The following is a 7003-nucleotide window of genomic DNA, read 5'->3' on the forward strand; positions in this document are numbered from 1 at the left end:
CTGAAAAAAATACGACTTGGATTAATTATCCGCTTCGGGAAAAAGCCGTGCGGTTTGACGGACGGGTGCGAACGTCTGCGGCTTCGCTGACGGGTGCAGTCAAAAGTCTGTCGACTCGACTCACCGACACCGCAACATTGTACTGCAATGGAGTAGAGTCCCTTTATACCCAGAGTTAAGACAACTCACTTTTGGTTGGGCTGAAAGTGGCCTAAAAAAAAATCCAATTCTGATTGGTTCTCGCTCATGGAGGCCGAAACGAGTGCACCAAGATGGCGGTACCTCGAATGTGAGCAAGAATAATGAAAATATCACCTAATTGTGGTTTATCAAGAGTAAATTGTTATTTCCATCGGTCCAAAATGAAAATAGATTAAGAAATTATTCACAAACCAATCTAATTTTCGTTTTAATTGATCAATTGGTTGATGCTGTTGTTTTTGTGTGACAGACATCGCAGCGCAGGATTTCTGATCCTTATCCCTCAATATCGTTCGTTCGGGTGCACTCGTTTCGGCCTCCATGGCCAGCCAAGGCCGGCTGCCAGTCAGCTGATAATCGAGTTGTCTTAACTCTGGGTATAAAGGGACTCTACAATGGAGATGTTGCACTCGACGGTGAAACTACCAAACCACGTATCTCGGTTTGCGACGTCGCAGACTTCCTGTCATACTTTATTTTTTAAATGAAAAACTACTTAACATCCAGTCTTGAAAATTTCTGTGATTTTTCCTCTTTGTGCGGAGAAAATTCCGTGAAAATTTCAAGGAATGATATTGATTTGGTCTACTTCAAAAAAATAAAATGTGAGCGGAGATTTTTAAACACCGCAAACGAGATACGTGGTTTGGTAGTTTCACCGTCGATTTGTGAGGAATCTGTGATTTGGCTGTTAATTCGTAGGTAAAAGTTCGCGAGAAACACGATGGTGCCACTGGTTTTCTCTGAAATCAACTCCCAAGCTCAAAAAAAGCTCTCAGGTCGAGGCCAAAATGGAGGGGATATCCCACGCTATCCTGAGAGTCCACCTCTACATCAAGACGAAATCTCCATGCTAGGATTATAGAGAGCAAATACATTAGCAGGGTTGCCGTGTTTTCAATTTTAGAGTCCCCAAATGAAGTGGCAGCCCTGTCAATGTATTTGCTCCCTATCTTTGCAAAGAGAGTTTGTCTTGATGTAGATGTGGACTCTCAGGGTAGGGCGGGATATCCCCCCCCCCCCCCCCATTTTGGCCTCAACTTGAGAGTTTTGTTGAGCTTGGGAGTTGATTTCAGAGAAAACCAGTGGCACCATCGTGTTTCTCACGAACTTTTACTTAAGAATCAACGATCAAATCGCAAATTCCTCACACATGCAACATCTCCATGCTCGGGAAAAATGTAGTATGTGCATTCTAATGTTGCCGAATTTTCCTCCGTGTCCATGACCAAAGTGCAAAACCACGTATCTCCATTGCGCTGTTTCAGAATTTCCGCTCCTATTTCGTTTTTTTAAATAGAAACATTATAGATTGAAATTTACACGGAATATATTTAATATTTTTAATTCAATTGCTTTATTAATTTTATTATTTTTACCTTTTTTTAAAATATTCTGCGAACGGAGAAGAAAAATCAATGAAGATTTCAAGAAATTATGTTGACTAGTTTTCCATGGAAGAAATAAAGTACGACGGATAGTCTGAAACGTCGCAAATGGAGATACGATACGTGTGCAATTGCTGGCCTCAATTTGGCTCAACTGAGCTGAAAATTTCACAAGACGTTCATGAAGATGTGTGACAAACACTTGTAGATTTTGAAGGTATTTGGAGCATAGGTCCGAGTAAAATCCAGAACTTTTAACTCGTTTTATCGAAATAATAAAAACTGCACTTATGCGCCTTGTCTTCCAAGCCCCTCAATTGTTACCTCTCGTAGAATTTTCTTTTAAACAAAAATCGGAGGAGTTTTTTCTTTTTCGTGGCAGTGGTTTAAGGATTGCTTCTTAAAATATACAAGTTTTCCAATATTTTTTTAAACAGTCGGTGTTCCTGGAAACAAGAAACTTCTCGATGAAGTTGGGAAATCTTCGTAGGTAACTCCTCCCCTCCACCCCTCCCTGACACTTTACTGAAATGACACCTAAAAAACATTTTTTACCCCCGTTTCCCCCTTTTCTAAGCATAATTTTTCATAAAAGTTATTTTCGCACGGAATCTCAGCTTCTTGAAATTAAAAAATGCTATATTTTGGCTGGAAGAAAAATGCAAGGTCCCGCAGCGATATTTCCCGGCTTTTCAAGGTTAGGCAAATTCTCTAACTTCTTCTGACGAGTCTCCAACTCCGCGACATCTTTACCCTCCGGAGTGAGAGAATTAAGTGAAGCTGCTGTAATAAAACCGATACCGAACATTTGGGTCGTTTTAATTACCGAACGGCCTACACTTCCATTCCGCGGGCTCTTAAATGATTGCGCCGGGCGGTTAACTTCTACTTCAGCTGCTCGCACACCTACGAACCACCCCGCCCCCTTCCCATCTGGCAGAGCCGGGATGGCTCACTTATTAGAGCAATTCATGAATGGATCGAGGAGTAAGGTCAATCAAATTATGAGCGAAATAAATGCAAATATTATTTTGGCATCAGAACGGCGGGCGCTTGCCAGGTTCGCGGAGGCATAAACTAGAAAATGGGATTCTCGGGCGGTTGAAACATAGTAAGGAGGGGCATTACTGCATGCCGCCACTGAAATAAACAACCCGAGATCATGATCAACTCAAATGAGAGGAGATACGAGCGTGCCATTACGCGCCATCATTCTCGTCACCGCGCGAGAGTATTTCAAATTGCTGTCGTCTTCTTTCTTCTTCTTCTGCTTCTTCTTCTTGTTCGAAATTTTCGTCTTCATCTGCTGCTGCTGCTAATTCTTCTGCTTCTTCTTCTTGTTCTAATTTTTCGTCTTCCTCTGCTGCTGCTGCTGCTACTTCTTCTGCTTCTTTTTCGTGTTCTGATTCTTCTTCTTCAACTCCTTCTTTCTCCTTCTACTTCTTCTTCTTCTATTTTTGCTTTTTCCTTTTTACTTTGTTTTTCTTCCCATTGTGCATGACCAATTTTTCAGGGGTTCAGCATTCCCTAACTTTTTAAGGATTTTGAACGTAAAATTCCCTGGTAGAAATTGGCGATAGGAGCTGCGTTTCAAAATACCATAGGAGTTCTTATAGTCGACTAAAGATGGCTATTGAAAATCATATAGCTGACTGTAGAAAGCGGAGCAATTCATATAGCCGGGCAATACGAAGCTATAAAAAAGTATACAGTCGGGCTATCGTTCCTATCGCCGGGCTTTACACTTTATCGCCATTGGCTATTAAAGGCTATAAGAAATTGTGTAGAAATTCGTGTGCTTTGGAAATCATTAAGTTTGAGACGGAACTACCGTAATATTTACAAAACACACATTATATTTTCCTTTAAAACATTTTTTTTTTCGTCAATTAAAATGAGAATAGTCCATACAGAGTGGGCAAACATTTCAAAATCATGAGTTGAAAAACGCTGACTCCGCGAGATTTAATATTAGAGCATAACACAAAGCGGAGCGGCGACGCACTGGCGCCTACAAACCTAACAGGGATACTTCACGCATTGCGCAATGCGTGAAGTATCCCTGTTAGGTTTGTAGGCGCCAATGCGCGTTTCGGGCTCTCTGCCCGCCTCGCCTCGCCGCAGCGTGCCACGGCGTATGAAGCAACTATTTTACACCAGAGGTATTACACAGTATCATAAGAAATTGAAGGCGCTCCAGCATATTAAGAATGACAAACATCCTTCAAAAGTACGGAGCTTTCCTCGCAAAATAAATCAAGATACTACAGCACAAAAAGAGAGCGGTAGTCCAAAAACTAACTAAGTCGTAGTATCCGTAATTAGTAACGTTTAGCATAAACTTTATCGTCTGGCTGTTGCCCAATCGCCACCGGCTATAGAAGGCTATAAGAAATTGTACAGCCGGCTACAGAAGCTATTGGAAATCTTTCAGCCGGCTTTAGGTCTGTAGTATTTTGGAACACACATTCTACTGCCAATTTTTACCAGGGTTCCCTCACTTTAAAATGTTCATTTTTTTATACTTTTCACGGATTTGAAAGTGAAGTTCCCCGTCTTTTCAAATTTCTTTATCTTGTCTCCCCTCTTTTTCTGACTTGATTCCTTACAAAAGTGTTTTGCAGGAAGCATTTACAACGCGAAGTTTTTTGAGATTAGAAAATGCGATATATTGGCAGGAGGGAGAAATTCTAAGAATTTGAGGCAAAATTTCAAGACTTTTCTTAAACTTTTCGAGAATCTTGCCCCCTCTGAGTTTTTTCTCTCCTCTTTCTTATTCTTATTCCTTTTCTTCCTTCCTTCTTTTTCGTCACTATTGACAGGTTGAGCGAGTTTTGTTATGCGATTTGAGCTAAATTGACAAATGTAACAGGTATGATTTTTTTTTTTCTTTTCTTAAGAGCGCAAGGCGTAAGATACGTTGATAGATGGACTAAATTTTTCAAGAAGGAACCACTATTTTTATATAAGAGCACAAATCTACACAGGGAAACTACAGCCACAGATGTTGTTTGTAAAATGTACCAGAAATAGTGCGACGGTGAAACTACCAGACCACGTATCTCGGTTTGCGACGTCGCAGACTTCCTGTCACACTTTATTTTTTAGATGGAAAACCACTCAACGTCATTTCTTAAAAACTCACGTGATTTTTCTTCTCTGTGTGAAGAAAAATCTGCGAAAACTTCAAGGAATGATATTGATTCGTTCTCTTTCACAGAAATAAAATGGGAGCAGAGATTTTTTAACGTCGGAAACGAGATACGTGGTATGGTAGTTTCACCGTCGAGTGGTTTCTATAAATGCAAAATATAGTTCAATTGGACTGTATTTTGCAATTTGGAGCTATAAATTCTGGTTTTTCTGGAAAAACACTTATGTGCATAGGGAAACTAGTGGCATATACGTTGTTTTTATATATAATTCCGAATTGCAAAATGTAGTCCAATTATCCTTTTATTTTAGTCCGAAAATACTATTGTTTTCCTTTGTCATCCATCCACCAGTTTTCCAGACTGAAAAAAAACGTTTCCCGCAGCTAGAAGGGCATTTTTACCTTTTCCTGGAAAATTCGAATTCCCGGTTATTATATTTATTTTCCCGGATTATTCGCGCATAGATAATGGGGAGAAAACTGAAGTGATTTCCAGCTTCAAGAACAATTGGACTGCATTTTGCAATTTGGAACTAGAAATTCTGGCCCGCGGTTTAAAAACAACGTATGTGCCATTAGTTTTCCTATGCACATTAGTGTTTTTACAGATGAGCCAGAATTTATAGTTCCAAATTGCAAAATGCAGTCCAATTATTGTACGTAGGAGAGAATATGTCTATCAGATACGTGAGATAAAATTTCCCCGTCCTGTCAAGCGCAAAACGATCGGACTTGCTTTAAAGGATAGAAAATGGTTTTTAAACGGGTGGTATTAACTCATTATTAAAAATGGAGGGGAACATTTTTAGGCAAGACATGAATGTATTCCTACATTTTTTCGGCTGCTGGATCTGGAAATGATTTTTGTTTTTCTATAACCTGTTTTTCTCAGCAGAGTAAGAGGGAGTTCCCAGTTTTTAAGAGGAAGTTCCCGGTTTTTAAGAGGAAGTTCCCGGTTTTTAAGAGGAAGTTCCCGGTTTTTAAGAGGAAGTTCCCGATTTTTAATAGGAAGTTCCCGGTTTTTAGCACCAATTTCTTGAGAACTTCCTCAATTTTTCCAGACATTTTTCATTCCCTAATAAAGCCTACTTGAAGCGGAGGGTGTAGCACAATGGCTGACCAGGGGATCTACTAAAATTTCATTTTGGATTTCTCGGATATTTTGCCGATATTTCAAATTAATTTCCTGTTTTTTTGCGCGAATAAATGGACACTCGTTTGATTTAACGAATCAACATATTTAATGGATTGAATCAAACGTCCGAAAAATGCTCAAGAGCACTCAAAATTTCCTGATTGCATGGCCGATTTTCCTGATGACATCGGATTTCTTGATATTTATATTAACAGTAAACGCCCTGCTGATCTAAAATCACCCATCTTACACATATGTATTTAAAGTATTAAACATGTAAACACGTATTTTTAGTGACATGGCCAGAAATGTTTCATATGGAAGCGAGGAGGGCTCTGCAGTAAAGAATGTCACATAAGAAGGGCGTTTGGTGGTATAATAAAGTTCCTGAAAATCTCGACAAATGACGGATTTTTCTGCTTTTCCCAGTAAGTTGGAATTTTTTAGTCAACGTGCGTTAAAAATCAGCGTAAAGCTGAAAATCTCAATACAGAGGGAAAAACCTCATTCGAGCACAATTTCACACTCCAAGAGATACGCTGTTAGGTGCAACACAAGTTACGACCACTCAGGATGGCAACTGCAGACGCGTATCGGGTCTAATTGAACCCATCCTCAGTGCCTCCTGAATTTTCCGCTTAAAAATTCCAACTTACTGTCTATACTACCGTGCTAAAAAAAAAAAAAAAAAAAACTCCGTATGAACCTTCAGGCGTTGCCAAATTTCCATCTCTAAAACACGAATTTCCTGGTAAACTTACGAATATTTTTCTCCCAATTTTTCAGATAATGTTGTTCGAAATTTCACCTTAAGTTCACCTAAGGAAAAATATTTATAACTTTCCTCGAAAATAAACATTTTATGGAATGAACTTTGGCAACTCTCGAATGTTCAAACGGCGTTCTTCCTTAGCACGGCAGTATACGACTCAAGCGTCTATACCACAATCAGTTTGTGGGTTTCCAGGTCGAAGGCCCTAACAACTCGCACAGCTCGGGCTCAAAATAAAAAGATCCGAGAAAAGTTCATGTTCAACCATGCAAAGTTGATACAGAGATTTACAGGGAGACGCAGCCAGCGCCTTCCGTTCGAGGAGCGAGAATTTCGTTGCTCCTCTGACGTAA

This window comes from Bemisia tabaci, chromosome 7, assembly GCF_918797505.1.
Source record: "Bemisia tabaci chromosome 7, PGI_BMITA_v3".
Lineage (NCBI taxonomy): Eukaryota > Metazoa > Arthropoda > Insecta > Hemiptera > Aleyrodidae > Bemisia > Bemisia tabaci.